The sequence below is a fragment of the Mchenga conophoros genome, linkage group LG20, assembly GCF_057382185.1.
Source record: "Mchenga conophoros isolate Kocher_MC1m ecotype Shallow Benthic linkage group LG20, M_conophoros_male_GT1.1, whole genome shotgun sequence".
NCBI lineage: Eukaryota > Metazoa > Chordata > Actinopteri > Cichliformes > Cichlidae > Mchenga > Mchenga conophoros.
The window spans coordinates 5,284,423-5,302,763 of NC_140545.1; the positions used below are offsets into that span (position 1 = coordinate 5,284,423).

The window sequence follows — 18,341 nt, forward strand, 5'->3', positions numbered from 1 at the left end:
CGAGCAGCAGCCTCGGTTACAGCGGCAGCGCCGACAGCAACAGCGGCAGGTCTGGAGCGACTCCACACAGTCCGACTGAACCTACTGTACCTTTGAAAATGACGGCGAGGGGTCCGGGCTTTCCTTAAAATCTGCTAGTTCACACAGCGGTCTCATTTTAAACCGTCTAAAGAAGACAAGGAAACTGCAAGCAAGCAAAAGCCAGCCCCCGTTTCAAAGTTGAGACAGAAAGGTGTAACTTTTTCCTCCCCATAAGTTTGTACTTTTTCTTTTTTTATTGCCCAGTCAAGGTGAGCTCGAGTCCTCCCTTCCTCAAAATATAAAAAGAGGACTGCGCGAAAACAGAACTGACACGCGCTATTTTCTTTATTATTTAATCAGCAGTTTTGGACGTACAAGCTATCATAGGCTGTTCCTGTTAGTTTGCACTTATCCAAAAGTGCAACAATGAGAAAAACCCCAACAAAACATAACAAAAAAGGCACAAAAGAGCGACTTCATCGCCGAAAGTCCCGCTTTTAAAGTCGAGAAAAACTTAGTGAAACTCCTTGGCTGCCCCTAAACAGGTAGTAGCCTTCACACAGTATCATTTACTGTAAATAGAGGAACTGCTATAAATGCAATCAATATTCAAAGCCTGAATTGCGGAAGTTCTGCTTTTGAAGTTTGGCTGTGAATGACTTATTTTTTTTTCTTTTCTGTATATTGCATGGGTAAAAAGGTTAATTGGGGCCGCAGTGTCTGATCTTAGTCACAACTGAAACCTGCAAAGTGCATCACCCCATCAGACCTTTTCTACTTATTAATAATTATTGTTTAACGTTGTAAGGCTTCTTACCGATAATGTAGTTTCAGCTTTTGGCAGGTCTGACACCACACACCACTAAACTATATTTGCTATGGTAAATATGATGCAGTTCCTGCTCTCAGTGACTGCATGGGCTTTCTGACTTCCACTTACTGTCGAACAAACAATCTGTTTTAAAACACTGCGTGTGTTTGGTTAGTTGTGATCTCTACAAAACACCACTGTGATGTGAGATTTAATTTAACATGGTTTTGTAAAGGGTCACTGTTTGTTCTCTTGCGCATTTATAGATGTCTTTGCTGTGTGCTTGCCACTGTGTTTGTTATTGTTCTCAGGGATGATGAGGAGGACAGGAATAGATCACTGGCACTTTAAACCCGGAGTTCTCATATTCTCGCCGGATCTTTCTCCTTTGCTAATTATTGTGTTGTTTTCAGAGCAAATATGTCATATCCATGGCGACCAGGCAGGTTTATTGTCTCTCCCGTGCAATAGCACAAAAGTAATTAATTACCCCCCCCCCCCCTCCCCCTTTTTTTCCTCTCTCCCTCCTGTCTTTGGTTAAACAGATCATTCAAGGAAAGCCATCTTCTATATTAAAAATGCCACTGATAGTACAACACAAGGTAAACATGAAAAGTTTTTTTCTTCCCAGGTTTTTTTATCCTTTGATTTTGTGTGTGTGTGTGTGTGTGTGTGTCCCACAGATCACTAGTAGATGAAATAATTTCATCATGTGAAGAGATGCATTATGCCCACAGTGTGTGCTTTTGAGGTATTTTCCATAATACCCTCATGATGCAGCAGCTGTGCAGCCTAACTGTTGCAGATGTATTCATGCATGCAGAGCAAGCACACACTTGGCACTTAAACAAGGCAAGCTTAAAAAACACATGCTTAGACATGAAATTACATAGCATTTTGCGTGTTTTGAGTACCAGTCATTAGCCGGTCTATATGCGAGTTCGCTTTACTGATGTCTCCTGTTTTATGAGCATACCAAAAATAAAAACCAACAGCAGGTGACACTACAGAGTACAGCAGTTCACCTCGGTCCATCGCAGGGCTAAGGTAAAATAGCTTTTGTACATTCTGTGCAAAGAAGAGCTGCAAAGTGATCAGCTGAAGCCGTTTCCAACTCTTCCGCCCCGTGTGCTCCCTCGGTGCCGCTCTCAAGTGTAACGGCATGTGCCTGCTGTCTGGAGGTCCATCTTTAGCTGGACACCAGCCAGCCTTCACTGTCAGGCCGGTGGCGCAGGTTCTCATCTCTCTTCGGCATTGAAGAGACACTGCAATATCCATATGTCAAACATACTGCCCTTCCTTCCCTGCTTCTCTTTCGCTCTCCTCTCTGCCAGAGAGGTAGGCAGAGATGATAGTTGAGATGATAACTGTCCATTTGTGCGGTTTTAATTGCGAATTCGCTTTGTGTGCCTAGTTCAGTATTTATGGATGCGGTGGGCCTTTCGTTTCGGGTTCTCTGTCTCTAAAATGGACTTGAAATGTTGCCTGTAGTGCTGAACCCTTGGTTCACTAAAATGGTTGAGAATCTCATTAGTTAATCAGTGTGCGATGCCTCCAAGATTCTTATTGCTTGCAGCTCTATCAGTCAGTGAAATGCCTCATGTCTCATAAGTACCCATCTGCATCTGTCAAGGGCTGTGTAAAATTAAACCCATGTGTATTCCTCTTCTGTATGACCTTGGCTGTGGACCTCGGGTCTTTGATGTCAAATAAGCATCTGTAATCCCACAGTGTAATGATTTTTGTATACATATTCACACTACCACAGCCATAGTGTTTTCCTTGTAAAAATACACTGCCTTCAACACATACTCTTACACCGGCACAAATAGCACACATGTTTTTTTAATCATCATTATTGTTTTTATTTTAGTGCTGAGGAAATGTCCTTTTTGCATGCTTGATCAGCCAGTAGAGAAATCCAATATAATGGAGGTTCAAGGTGAATTGCATCCCGTGCATCTCCCCCCACCCCCCCTCCACTCGACTGAAGGAATATTCTAAAGCAAAATAAACAAATCACGCAGACAACAGTAATATAGGGTTGATTTTGAAGGCATGAAATAAGTATCGATTAAATCCTGCAGTTCATAGATGAAAATGGCCTTTTTGGTAATTTGTCCTGGCTCCTTTCAATACGATGGAGAAAGAGGGAGAGAGGCATGGACTGGGGAAAAGAGAGAGACTGCAGAAAGGGTGGAGAGCTGGAGCAGAAAGAAGCACAAGACGAGTGAACAGTGAGGAAGAGAAAGACAGAGAGAAGAAGAGCCTTCACAGAGTTGAGAAAGGGACAAGCTGCCCCTTTCCGAGCTCATTATCATTCTTAATAAGTCTTAAGGAAAGAAGGAGCATTGAGTGTAAATGCACGGTAATCCTTACACTGGCCAAGGTTAGTAGGGACGTCAGCACATGCGCACCGTTCCCAGCTGGCCACTTTGGGACAGGGAGGGGACCAGAGGAGCACAGTTAAGGATAGATGTTCAAGGAGAAAGTGAGGACGTTTAGACAGTGCATAAAGGTTAGGGCCTTTCCCCCAGCCTGTAGCTTTCCAGTACCTGCACCACCTGGCAATTAATGAGTAAACAGTTCTGCATCAGACTTAAAACAGCAGTGTTTGGGCGCTAAGACTTGGCGTAGGCTGCAATTTTTCCCAAAAAGAACAGTTAAAAGGTGACCAACTTAAAAATTCAAGTGGAATACCTTCTGCTTTGGGGTTCACGTCTATATTTGATCTCAGTGTAACTGTTGATTGCACTGCCTGCCTAATTCACTGTTCTTTGGGTGTGGTCCAGAAACAGGCATTATGATGAATTAGATGAACTGGTGACCAATTAACTCATTTAACAAATTGCCAGCCACTTGTAGGGGTTGTTCAACCACACTGCTTTAATGGAAATCCAATGCAGTATTTATTTATATACTGTACCAAGTTTACAGTCCAGTGTTCTGTCACCCTATACATTATACAGTGTTAGTAATATTAAAGTATTCCTTTTCATTAATCAAATCAGTTGTGAGACATGTCTGGCACATTAATCTTAGTCCACATTAGGCCACACAAGAAGGTGATTTTTATACTCGGATTAATTAGCACAGAGAGTGTTTTCCTTACTGTTGCATTAGCAAAAAATGTGGCAAGAGCCATTACCAGAATGTAATGACATTGACAAATTGAATGAAGGACATTAAAACGTCTGAAAAGACTTTCTAAGTCACCACTGCATCTAATAAGATTAAAAAAAGCTCAACCAGTATGAACAAATGGCACTGATCTATGCAGTACATTCAGTAGTTTTTGCGCAAACGTTATCAGCTCAAATTAGCACCAAACTGCAATAACTCAATCAGGCCAGCAAAGAACTGTAGACACACCTGTGAGTCATGGCGCAGGGCAGTAGTGCATCTAAATCGAGGCCCTAGCGTTAGCTCTGAGCGCTTGGAAAGCAGAATAAAGGGGAAAAGCAGCAGCAAGTGCAGACAACAAATTGGTAATTAAATTAAGTACTCAACGGCGCTCGCCTTTCTTCATTGCTTCACTCAACAACGTAACAACAGCCTTACTGCACATGTGTAAGTGACTCAGTCTAACTTAGTGGGTTTATTGTGGGAAGTGAGTCTCTCCTGCTTTGTGAGAGAAGGAGCTGTCGCTACAGAACAGTGAATCCCATGAGCCATGCAGTCTGTAGATAAGCTCATGCTGCACTATAGTAGTTACTGAAAGTCTTTCACTGAAGAGGAAGAGTTTTTGATGGGATATCAGTTCTCATTTTTAAATATGGTTATTGTCAGTGCTGGTATATTGCGACAGCCCTGTCAGCTGCTTGTGATGTGACAGAATTGGTCTCTGACCATAAATGTGTAAAACTATCATAAAAAAATGGGAACAGATTTTATTTCCTCAGCTAAAGTAACTAATCAAGAATAGTATTTGTAATGGTATTTAGGTGTCATAGGAATCTTCAGTAATTATTTTAAATTTGGATTCAGAATTGATCATCAATTCAAAAATATTTTTATGACATAATTTATGAAAACTGCATTTATAAAAAATTTAAAATTATGATCGCTCAAACTTGAAAGCATGTTGTCTGCTCCTAAACCTGGCTAAGCAGATTTTAGTCCTTAAATCTGCCAGTGATTGAAAATGATAGTAAAACTTTAACAGAGAAAATGAAACAAATCACCAACTGAAAAGCAGAACAAAGTGCAAAACACTTGCAGTGGTGTCTTTCAGAACACGCCTTCTTTGAAGAATGACTGCAAACACAATATCCTTTCTGGCCCTGACATGTGGCCCTACCTCTTTGTTTTGTGCAGTATTTAGTATTTCATAATACTAAAACAAATTAAAAGTTACCAAACCGTCATTAACAGCACAGCGAGACAAGGTTTTGTTCCTAGCAATTTTAAGCATGCTGAGGTAATTGCATTCCTTAAAAGAACCCCCCAAATAATCTTGATTGGGGTTTGATTTTGAAATTGATTCAAATGTATTAGACAAAGATGTATAATGTCCATTCAAATCCTTATAATGCAAATTGAACTCAAAAATAAGCAAGAGAGACTCAAAAGAACTTAATTGAAACTGCTCTTTTAAAGATCTATAATGGTCTTTTAATAGCAGCTGTTGTAGGGCATTGCTCTGTGCTCAGAATGCTTTATCTCACTTCTGCCTTTGATAGTGTGGGTCATAATATTTTACTTAATATGCTTAAGTTTTTGGCTGGTTTTGGCTCTGTATTAGATCGGTTTTCCTCCTAATTATCTGGAACTTTGTTGGTTAAGGCAAGCAAGTGCTCCCCTACCACTGCTTCCCTAATTTTTGGGGTTCCACAAGGATCAATCCTCGGTCCGTTATCATTTTCTTTCTACATTCCTCCTGTCAGCTAGCATCATTCAGCCTTTTGCTTACATTTCTTATCACCTTTATGCTGATGACATTAAGCTGTATATATCTTTTAAGCTTTGCCAACTGGATAGGCTGTCCACTCCAGTTGATTGTTTATCCTGGATTAGAGACTGGCTTTCCAACAATTACCTTGTTTTAAATTCCAGTAAGGCTGAGACCATGATTATAGCTCCTCCTGAACTACATCCAAAAATCAGTCAAGTGCTTGCTTCCTTCTGCTCATCTGAGAAGTCCAGTGCTCCTAATCTCAGTGTGATATTTGAGTCTTCTCTGGGTCAAATGTAAAATCTGTCTCACGTTCTTGCTTCTTTCATTTATGGAAATTTCTAAATTGCGAGCCATAGTCTCCCCATCTGAAATGAAGAAAATTATTACTGCATTTTTGTTGTTGCACCTAGATTACTGTAAATGCCCTGTTTATGGGCTTAGATAAATTGTCTCTTTCAGGCCTCCAAGCTATACAAAATCCAGCAGCCAAACTATTAACGCATTCTAGTAAGTGAGCTCACATTATTCGTATTTATATTCTATACTTTGGCTTCTAGTAGGTTTTTAGATTTGTTTTAAAAGCTTTCACTTCAGCTATCGTCAGCTCACTCTGTGACTCTTTTAAAAAGCAGTTGAAAACCTTTCTGTTCAACCTTTTGTTGACATTCTTTTGTTATTACTGTTTTTATTGGCAATTTCTTCATCTGTTGCCTGTTAAACATCGTTTTGTACTGGTGTTTGCTGCGTTTTAACTTTCTATTATAGTTTATGTTATTTCTGTTATAGTGTTTTGTGATTACTCCTAGTTTTTATTTATTGCATTTTACAATGACTATATGTCTGTGAAAAGACACCTTTATTCGCTAAAGGTCTGTATTTCTAAAATGATCATTGAGGCTCTCTAATAGGGCTGCATGACCACCACCACCTGAACAAGCAGCCTTATGTGGTAGTTTGGAGAATAACTCTTGTTTGTCAATGCTGGTTTTTATTGTTGGATTCAGCAGTTTTCTTTTTGTGAATGTGACGTTACAGGTTAAAAAACAAAACAAAAACGTTTTTGGCATCTGTTAATTCTTTTAAAAAGCACAAGATTACAATTGCGATTTTTTCCCCCCCTTATCTTTTCATACATCCAACAGTTTAATAACAACAAATGGCGTACTTAATCAGATTTCTCGCTGAAGAAGTTCACAAATTGTTCAGCAACTTGAGACAAGAGTGAACATCAGCTATTTATTATTTAAATAAAGCGTCCTTTGTCTTTGTTTATTTTCTAGGTATTTTTAACTTGAAGATGCCAAACTGTTCTCTGAATGAATGTGGTTTAGTAAGAACGCGGCTGGATAGATAGTCACTTGTAACACGTTAAGAAGTGAGTAAAGTTTTAATGAAAACTACAGTAGGTTTACAAGAAACCGTTAAACAGTCACAAACCCTACAGTGCTGTTTCCACAGGCTAAAGGCAGAAAAGTCACCAGCATCAGTAAGTAGGCAAATTTCACTGGCTGACTGGCCACATTGCATCCCTGTGCATGTGTGGCTGCACTGAGTGGGGATTTTTGCCCTCACAGCCAACATAGAGCACTGTTTATTTGCAGTTTATACGTAAGAAACAGTTCAATAAACTGCACTTTTCATGAATAATTGCAAGAGTTATTTGGGCACGGTCAAGTTAAGATAACAAATATTATTCACAATTGTATCATTGCATCGACTGTTTTTATGTGGAACTGGGATTCTCGGTCTGTGTCTGTGGCCAACTTTTCGCGTTCTGCGTCACATTTAAGCAGGTCTGTTAAAACCTGGGTGCTATTTTCCCATTTCCAATTGAAAAGAAAGTGGTCAGATACTGAGTTTTATCAGAAGTCGCGAAACTTTGTTATCCAGTCTCACGTGGCAGTTCCATCTGGGTCATACGATGGTTAGGCCTAGCTGACATTAGGCAAAGCATAGGGTGCCAGTCTATTACAGACACAACAATAAGCATTGGTGTCCACATTCACAACTACTTTCAATTTAAGGTCACCACTGAACCCTACATCCATGTCTTTGAAAACAGGGACCGGAAGAGCATAAAACTTAAAGAACGTCCTTAGCTAAGCAACAGGTCTGAACCCCGAATATACATGTCATGAGTCACTGGTGCTAACCACAAGTGTTTGTGCCAACATTGTGCAAAAGATCCCTATAGAAACTGGTATTATTTTACTTAAGGGGAAGTCCCACTGCAAAATGAGAGTTTGAGAGAGCTGTTTAGAAATCTGAGTATTACACAGTTGGAGTATGGAGCGTATAGATTACAGATATAGTTTTCTCTATAACTGTAGTACAAAGAAAACAAATCTTAACAGAGTGCAGAAGTTGTGGCTAGTTGTGTTACAAGAGCATGAAAACATGGCTGCCTGTACACAGCGTCTTGGTGACAATAATATTTCAGTTACCATTTTAGGCAGGACGTCTGCTGGCTGTGAAATCAAAGAAATCCGTTGCTTGATTTTCATGAGAAACTGCAGACAGAGAGATAACGTTGTTTCTGTGTAAAGTTATCTTCTTGACTTAGCATCAGTAAATGTAAAAGCATGGCGGGATAATGTCAAAAACAATCTTAGAGTATCTATTTGACCCTGTCAGTGGTGAAAACAAGCACTTTTATCTTGTCACAGACTGCTGCAGTTGAGGATTACATCGGAGACATTGCGTTCTTGCATCACGTTGGACCAATTCTGATAATTTTTGTGCCATTAATTATTTGAAAAATGAAGCTCCTATTTAAAAATAATGACATTTTTCTTTAAGATTGTTACGTAAGGTACTCCTTATGTTCCCTGTGCATTTAAATCTTGATGATAATTCCGCAGATTTTCATGGGAATGTTTTGGCTTTAGTTGTCCAAGTAGGGGAAATAAGTGAAACAAGCACATAAAATCGGAGCTGATGGTGTAGAATGGGTGTAACCTTTTGTCCTCTTTTGTCTTGCACAGTGTAATGCCATCTCTGTGCCTTTCTGTCATGTAAAAATGATTTACAAAGAGACAGATGTTCTCAGACCTTTGCTCATGAACCTACACGTTTAGTTCTATTTTTTGCCCTTTTAAAGGTTAGGCAGTGAAACGCGCTCCCTGCAACATGTCGGCCTCTTTTGATTGCTTTGATGTTGTTTGCTCTGCTCCACAGTGTGCTGAGCTCCCCTTATAGTGGACTAAAAAACCCATTACGTTACATAGAGAAGAAGCTTGGAGGAACATGTTTTCTTTACCATTCTCCCAGTGCGTTTGCATTTTAGTTTGCAAGGTTGGCAAACTCCTCCTTTACTGCCCCCTTCCCAGGCGCCAACCCTTCGACACCCTCAAGGAAGCCTTGGGAGGCAGAGAGCCATTGCCATGGTGATGTGAACACAGATCCCCCACACACCGGTCCATTGTGACTGGCGTGCGTTAAGGTGAGAGAACAAAATGTCACAGCAACAGGTTTTTTTGTATGTTTTTGTTTTTGCCTCAATTCCCAGTGGAAATGCACTCAGATCCATGTAACCCGTCACACTGGATGGACTGCTACAGGGACTGTGGGAGTTAGGCAAACAGGCTGATTGGGGAAATGAATGGATTGGTATCAAAGTAGACTATAATAAGTGCGTTTGTTTGTTTTCCTTCCTTCTGTAATGTTTAGCATCAGGGTAAAAAAGCAAAAGCAGAGCCAGGGAGGAAGTTTCATTGTTTTTATCTGAATAAATGTGTTTGCAAATTCTCCAAATGGGCACAATCTGAAGGGAAATCTGCAGGGTTTTTAATTATATAACAATAATTTATAATAAAAACACGCAATTGAAAAGCAGAATTTTGTTTAATTAGCTTCAGTGCTGAAAAAGTTGTTTCATACCGAGGTATTTCAATTTGCCTCAAATTTTATTCAGTTTAGTAGTATTTTGAAAAATAAAACTGAATAAATTAACCTTGGAAAAAAAAGGCTTCCCCCTCTCTCTGACTTCTATACAAACACTTTTTGCTGTGAACAAATTGAAGTCCTGCTGGGGCCTTCGCAATAAAGTAAAATGATTAAATTGCATGGGATCTGCTCCTTGGATTGAAGTGCACAGTTTTCCTGTCAGATTTGTGGTAAATATAAAAAGCAGTAAATATCAGTCTCTTGAAGACCCTTGGGATCCCGGGGTCTAACGTCCTCCACGCTTCACTGTACTTCTGCCATAATAGCAATTCTGATCACCTCATGATGCCCTTTGAGCCATCATTTTACTTTGACCTTTGACCTGTCTCGAGGAAGGCTAGTGGTTGCCGGCCTCGGGGAAGGAACGGTCATATAGATGATGTGTCACTGAAAATGTGGAGCAGATTTTGCCCTCAACCCTGAAGAAGATGTGGGCTGTGTACTATGACAGGTCCAGGGTTGCCCTCAGTCCCAGAGGTTGGGAGGGTGGGGTCAGGCTGAGCCAGAGGACACAAAGGTGACTTCAAACACACAACCCTAGCGTCTGGTGTAATGTCTAGGCCTGCTGCCCTCTGCTAAGGGTAATACCACCCCATGGCTCCTGTGGCATCAAATGCTAAAGTTATTGTCTTCTCTCAGAATATCCACATATGCATTATATACATACAGTAGAGCTGTTTTGTTTTGGAGTCAGGGCCAGTATGCAGTGCATACCGCAGCTCCCCCGATAACCTGTTTTATTATGCAAGAACCTGAAGTCTCATTAATATTTGTTGATATGTAGCTATACCAGTCAGGTCTTTTCATGCCAAGTCTGTAAGATGCTGTCATCTCTGTTCCCCGAGCAGATGCAAAGGTGCAGGTCCTGAGAGATTCTTTTATGTTTGGAGACCTCTCCTTGCTCCTTTGACTGCGACCTCAACCACAGCGCAGCTCTGTCTCAATCAGCTCTCTGCTGTAATCCCACTTCAGAATTCCTCTTGGCTAAGCGAGTAAATAAATTTTTCAGCATTTATTAGAATACAGCTTGCCAGAAGGGACTCCTCTCTCCTCTCCTATTGCTGCTCCAGTAATTAGCAAATTGATTAGGAGAACTTCAACACACCTCCTTGGCTCTTATCTCCCCATTCTAGGACAATATTGCTGTGCCATGGGACAGCGTAAATATTTTAAGGGAAACCCTCAGTGATTCTCATTAAATGGCTGTGGGGCAGAGCAGCTGTCTCCTGCTGAAGGTCCCAGCCAATTTTCTAAACTATGATTAAAGAAAAGTTTTGGATTATTTAAACATGCTGTGTCCTGTGGGTTTTTGTTTTTTTTCCCAGTCCCACTGACGACCTCCGATTCCCCCACCCGTCTGTGCCAGGACTCCTCCTCTCCCTTTGGATCTATTAGTTTGAAATCGTTTGGGTGATGACTCTTTGAAAGCTGTGGTCATTCTGGGATGCCGCGTTCAAATGCAATGTAACAAAGACCTCTCTTTTATGCACAAATGCTAATTAAAATTTTTACCCCCCATCCCCGAGCTGCAGAGGGAAAGACTTGGTAGCAATTTGGCAGATAATCAAATTGCATTTTAAATGGAGCCGTTTAAAGATGACTAGGGTCTGCTCACAGGAAGACACAGTGGCGCAAATTAAGCTCGAATAAGCTGCCATGTGCACTGAGGAACAATACAAGGAAATTCATGCAACAATACCATAATGCATTTATGTTGTTAGACAACATGCAATGTTTCATTTATGTTTTCTTTAATTAGTTAGATTTGTTTTCTTAGGCAGGAATTCTGTCTTTCTTGTAATTATTGTTATTTCCCTCTTGTTCACTGACATTTTTACATAATGTGTACTTGCAATATGACCAATTGCTGCAAAAATGCTAATAAGACATGATTTGTTAATGGATGTTGTACCTAGGAAAAAAATGTTCTTAATTTTAGATTTTCAGCCTGACAGAAATGGCAAACTGGGTGGAAAATGCTGTCAACACCTATGTTTGTCTAGAAAATATGCGCTTAGAAGCTGTCCCCTCACATTTGGTATACATCATTAAGTTCTTCGTGGCCAATCAAACTGTCTGTTCTCACAGCATTCCAGTACATATTAGTGACATCTCGTTAGCAGAAAACAGAAAACTGACACAAAAAATTTGGGAAACAGGCCTGAATTGTTTATCTCTCAGAATAAGTTAAAAGTGTGATTCTCATGAAATGATAGAATCAGATCAAACGTGCGGCTCCCAAATCCTTGCTCATCCTCGCCTTTTGTGTGCCTGAAAAACTGAAGGCACCAAATGATCTGCTTAGTTTTCAACACTACTCATTTCAGAGGCCATCTTTCCTGTAAAGTTAGCCATTCATCACAAGACCAATACAGCCATCACAGTGCTTCATATCCATAAAACCCCATTATGGACAGCACAACAAGTGATGCTTGACTTGTAAGTTTAAAGGGTTCTTAATTGGCTGTGATTTGCTGGCTGTACAGCAGTGACTGGAAGTGGCATAATGATCCTCTGTGGATGATACATTACTTTTCTGCCAAATTAATGCACCTTAATGCGGGATGTATTCATACTCCTCTCTTTTATTATTAGTCCTTTATTTATCCAGGTAAAAAATCTCATTGAGATTAAAAATCTCAGTTTCAAGAGAGACCTGGCAGCATGGCAACAAAAGTCAAAATACACATACCACATAAGTATATAACATTTAAAACAAATACAATATCCCATACCAACATGTGTAGAATATACAATAACAGATTAAATTAAGAGTACATTAAAAACAATCACACTGAGTAAAAGAGTTATTCTCTCGTTCCTTTAAGATGGACTTAAACTCTCCCAAGGTAACCAATTCTGATAATTTCAGTTCCTTCTGCAGATTATTACAGGAAGCAGGGGCAGCGTATTTAAAAGCCTTTTTCCCCAATTCTGTTCTGATTTTTGGGACAATCAATTGTATGATATTGTGAGAACGAAGGCTGTATTGATTGTGGTTTTTACACATATAAACACATAAATAAGATGGAACCAGCCCAAGGAGAGATTTATAGATAAACATCAACCAATGGGAGAGTGCGAATATGCAAAGATGGACATTTAGCAGCAGCATACAAAGAACAATGATGTACATGATTTCCATAGCCAGTAATAAAACGTAAAGCACAATGGTACACAGTATCTAACCTCTTTAGGTAGTGGGCAGGTGCATTCATAAAAAGCAGGTCACCATAATCCAATAAAGGTAATAAAGTTGCATGAATCAAGTGTTTTCTCACTTGGAGGGAGAAACAGGATTGATTTCTAAAAAAGTAACCTAGTTTTAATTTTAACTTCGACACAAGCCTTTGAATGTGAGTTTTAAATGACAAATTCTGATCTTTAATGATCCCTAGATACTTGTAAGATGTGACCATTTCAGTTCCTTGAATTGTTTTAATCTTAGGAGACGTAGCTAACAACTCCTTGCCATTTGAGAATAACATGAACTTGGATTTCTCTGGATTTAACACCAACTTAAGTTAAATGGGACTGAACTACATCGAAGGCAGACTGCAGAAATTGCAGGGTTTGTGCTACTGAAGGGGATGAACAATAAATAATTGTATCATCTGCATAAAGATGAAATGCTGCATTTGACAAATTAGCATAAAGGTTGTTTATGTAAAGAGAAAATAGCAATGGCCCTAATATGGAGCCCTGCAGAACTCCTTTGGATACTGGGAGAAAAGAGGAAGAAGACCCAGCAGCATGGACACACTGTTTTCTTGCTGACAAGTAATTTGAAAACCAACTAAGTATTTAAGTATTTAAGCCTTCATCTGGGCATCATAACAAACGGACATAACAATGTCTTTGACCTGCACGCTGCAGGTTTCAAATGAGTAGATGAAATGTTGACCTCTGCCACTTTCGCTAAAGTAAGTCCCTTGAGTTGTTTTACAGTGATTCGCCAATGAATTTCATGTTTTTGCTTTAGACTTGTGGTTGAAGGCCATGAAATACCAAAGCAGCTCATCTGTAAAGTTTTTTAATTCATTATTACAGCTTATTTTCAGCATTGTGGACCACTCCCAAAAAGCCCAGGGGAAACCAGAGTGCAACACAGAAAAATGACTCCCCCGCTCCCAATGAAGGACCAAAGCTAAATACCATAAGTACTTTAGGCTGTTCTCAAAAAGCAGTTCAACTTAGATAGATAGATAGATAGATAGATAGATAAGCATTTAGCAAACCACAAGTTAACCATTAACTCTGACTTAAACTTAAATCTTAGCTATGGGTCTAAAGATCCCAAACGAGCCACCATCTGTTATCTGGTGACAAGTAAGGAGTCCACGTAAGGTTTCTTAAATACTAAACAATTCATTAGAGATAACCTAACCAAGAAAAAAACATCGGCTACATGCACACATATAATATTCTGAATGAAATCCTTCTGATTAAAGACGTTGATGCAGCTGTTAACATTCCAGATGTGCAAAGGTAATAGCATGCATTTGTCCACATCGGCATCAATCGCATCTTTTTAGTTTGATGAGCTGCCTGCAGATGGATGTCTTTAATGTTGCCTTTAATAGAAGCTTAATACAAAGTTTCTCTTAATACAAACTTAAGAGTTTGTATTAGAGAAACTCTCAAATTCAACTCAGAGGTTGTCATGTGGTTTTTGGAGGAGGTGGAGTTCATACATGCCCGTGGGTTTAAGATGGAGGGGATGCACCGAAAGATTTCAGAGCAGAAGGAATGTGCATGAAAAACGCAGCCAGAAAATCCAGTTAAGTAGATTACGTGGTTCAGATTTATTTTTTTTTAATGCTCATACAAAAGTTTTAACCTCTCCACTGCAACCAGTCTGAATTTCATTTTAGGCCTCATTATAGCGATTATACATGGAGTTTTTTTTTTACTTATGCTTTGTTTTTTTCCTTTTGAAGATTTCCCAAAATCCACTTTGTTTTTGTAAACATGCCTGTTTTTGTGCTTAAAAAAAATTAAAAGCACGCAAGAGTTGTATTGTTTTGTAAATGCCAATCCCTCTCTTCTGATGTTGATTGACAAACATTGTTGCAAACTTAATGGCACAAGAGGGATTTAATTGATCAACTGAATAACTGATCATAAAACTGCAGTCAATATTTGGCTGCAGCCTTATTTCCCTCTGAGCAGCAGTGTACCAGGATGTCTGAGATGTATGGTTAGACACACAGTGATGGCAAAACACATATTTACACTTCTTCTCTCACTGAGCGTGATGATGTTGCTCCTGTTTGCCGTACAGTAAATAATATCCCACGCTGTTAAAATGAGCAGCCTTAGTGTATTTATTCAGTTGGAGCAAAGGGTATTGGTTAAAGCTGACCAACTTTTGAGTAGTTGGGATGGAAATCTCTCTAATTACTATACTGTGTGGATCCTCTGGTCCCCGTCCCTTGGATGGTATTAAAAAGTCTCTTTTATTTATAGAAGTAAAATTTTAGCTTCAGAGACAATAGGTTCTGTTTTACGGTACAGCAGACTTTATCTTTTTAATAAAAATTCCTGACTTGGTGAAAGTTTAATTAATAAGGGACTTAAAGCTAAGGGAATGAGCAAGGGAGTTGGGTCTTTAAGGGGCTACTTATTTTTCCATCTGGGCTATCCTCCAAAAAAACTGTCAATTAGTGCGTTAAGCTGAAGAGACAAAAAACGTCATTAGTTCTTGCAAAAAGAATAATGGGTTTTAAATGTTTTGCTTCAGGGGCAGGCCAAAAGCACAGTGAGCCTTATGTATTTTCATTTACTTCCTGCAATTATCAAGGTTTGAAGGAGGGATTTATTGTTCTAAGGTACATTACTGAGAAAGCAGACACAGTTTGTTGCTTTCCTCACTAAGTGTGTGCCTTAATTGCCTGAAATAAGACAAAATTCATTTTTTTCCCCTTTATAATTTTCCCTGCTGAATTGCAGTGCTAAATAGTATTGTCACTGAGGAAAGCTGGATGTCGCTGTAAAAATGTGAGAGATGGATTATTTGATAATCCACTGAGTTGGTTAAGAAAATAGGCACTTCCAAACCTTCGTGTGGCATTAAGCCAGCCGTGCTGTAGTGCAGGGGCAGGCTGTTATTTGGCCTAAAATAGTCCAATCAGTTTTTGTTTTTTCAATTTGGCTCCTGTGAATAAATTCATAAATAAATGAATCAAACTCAACAACAGGTGAAGTTTAATACTTACACCTAAACAAAGTTGGGTTGATTATTTTGTTCACTGGCATCATTTATATCATCTTTTGATTTAGTTTAAAGTTAAAAGAGTGTTTCAAGACATTGTTTCAGAGTGTGTTCATTATTTTGTTATTCCTTTGTTCATCTTCAAGTTCTACTTTCATCCACTAAGGTCACCTGGAATCCAGCCGGGTCCTTTTTGTGATGAACTTTCTGCCTTGCAGATGGCCATTAGAAACGTTTTTTGTTTTATATATGTAGGTAGGAAGTGTGACATTGGCGCTTAAATGAGGCTTACATAACTGGTCAAAGAGCAGAGGGGTTGAGGCACTGAGCCCAAAATATGTCATTGACTTGTGCCACACACAACAGGAGATGGCTTTTGCATCACAGTGTGAGTGCTAGTAAATGATTGGTTACAGGAGATCCTCCAGTAAATTAATTGTTTCCACTTCATGGTTAAGTATGTGCTACTCTTCCAAATCGAGTGCTGGTACTTGGTTATTACACTTTAATAGCTCGCTTGCCAAACTAACGATATATTACTCCATGTGCTGGCTCAGATCAGAGAAGATGAATTGGCTATTAATTAGAGTTGCACTGAGAGGGCACAGGGGAGAGACTACTCATAGCCTTGCAATCAGTGTCAACGGGGGCCCTTTTCTGACTGGGACAGCCGGGGCAGGCCCAGGTCACCGAGTCTTATGGTGAAACCCGCTGAATCCGGTGGAAGAAGCGGCATCAAAGATGGCCATCGTGCTGTCTGCTTAAACAAAAACAAGAGAGCGCGAGCAGCTGAGCAGCTGCAATTTCATCTGATCGCTTTTAGTTAGGAGTGCGGATGGAATCGCAGAGATACGTGGGAGGTGGTTTGGCTCTGTGAGGTTCCTTAACAAAAGGCTCACGTCCGAAGGACTTTGAATTAGAAAGTTATGGAGGAAATATTTGACGGGCTGAGATGATTTGTGGGGAATATTATTGTTTGGCTCACTTTTCTTGTGCAGCCTTTGAATTAGCCCTTTTATCACAATTAATTAAGCTTGCCTATAGGAGATGTTCCATCTTGAGCTCATCCACACAGGATAAATAAGTCAAAGCAGTAGGATATATGTCCTTTTATTGGCTGACTTGATCTCCGAGGCATCTGTAGTGGGGGGGAAGCTGTCTCTGTGGTGCGACTTTGTGGAAGAGTCTTTGCCATCATTCACTTTGAATGCTCCTTTTATGACTAGTTTTTTTAAAAACCTCTTTTTTTAATGCAAGGTATCAGGAGTTATGGCCTGTCCATGCAAATTAGGAAATTTTGACAGTTTGTTATTCATGACGTCGCCTTTTTAAACACTTAAAGCTAATAAATTTCACTGTGACAGGCTGCTCCAAAATTGCCACTAAATATTATTAAATATTTTAACAAGTTCCTTGTAAATATGCCTTAAATGTTTGAACGATGGGCAGGAAGAAAAATGGCTTTGCATCAACTTATTAGAGGCTATAAAAGTGGCAGTGATTTATCATGGATGTGGAACAACTCAGGCCATCTTTTTTTCTTTCCTTTTTTTTTTTTGTTTTGCTTGTTCTGTTGGCTTGCTTTGTTCTGGTGTGCACGTTAAAGAGAGTAACATCGTACTAAAAGCCTGCGCTTTTCATGAGTCGTGAAAATGTTAGAAGCAGAAACTGTTACGGCGTAGTCCTTGAAAGACAGAATGATGTATGGCAACAGCATTTTAAAGTTTTTAAAGCTTTTTATAGCCATTAGCAGTTCTACGTTTTGTGATGTGGCTGGCTCTAACAGTGTGTTTATGGAGAAATCCATCCGACGTGTTATTTCACCCACTCAGGCTTTCTAATTATTTTCTTTGATTATTCGTGTCACTGTTTAAAGAGACTAAATGTTGGCAACAGCGAAATGCTACGTCTCTGCCAGCCAACATACCTGTCACACTTTTAAAAGAAAGAAACTAAATTCTGTCTGTTGTCTGTTTTCCAGCTTGTAGACGAACTGTACAGTAGTAATTTTCTCTGGTATTATGTGCCAGAATTGATTTGACTCTCTTTAATTATCTTTAATCTTTTAATTACAAATTCAAGCGACAAAGTTTGGTTGAGTGGTTTAAAAACGGGTTGAGATGTGAGGCAGTCTCGTGGTTTGTGGTGCACCTTTCTGTTGGTTAGGGTTCAAGCTTTTGGGGGCAAATCAGGGTCATTTAGAGTAACAGGTTACAGAGGATTTGTTATTTACACTGAATATATGCAGCAGCCGGCTTTTTTCTTCATTGTTTCGCAACTTAAAGCAGATTCTTTATGTTTTAAATTTCAGTTATGATCGAGTTCAACGTTATGTTATTTATTAACTCTTCAGAAATGATTCCAGCCAGGGATCACAAAGGAAGAGAAGAACAATTTAAATCATCACTTGGCACTAAATTATAACACACATAAACATTTAGTGAAAACACTTC

General features: G+C 39.4%; 1 protein-coding gene across 2 annotated transcripts in view; it reads left to right on the forward strand.

Moving 5' to 3' along the window:
• The window catches only part of casz1 (castor zinc finger 1), a 167,985-nt gene that overhangs the window by 399 nt on the left and 149,245 nt on the right, over nucleotides 1-18,341 (forward strand). Inside the window, exon 2 of one of the 2 annotated variants that reach the window (XM_085258602.1) lies at nucleotides 1,378-1,434. The exons of the other annotated variant lie outside the window; for it this stretch is intronic. The gene's annotated coding sequence lies outside the window, so the exon portion shown is untranslated. The remainder of the gene's footprint in view (nucleotides 1-1,377; nucleotides 1,435-18,341) is intronic. 2 annotated transcript variants of the gene reach the window in all.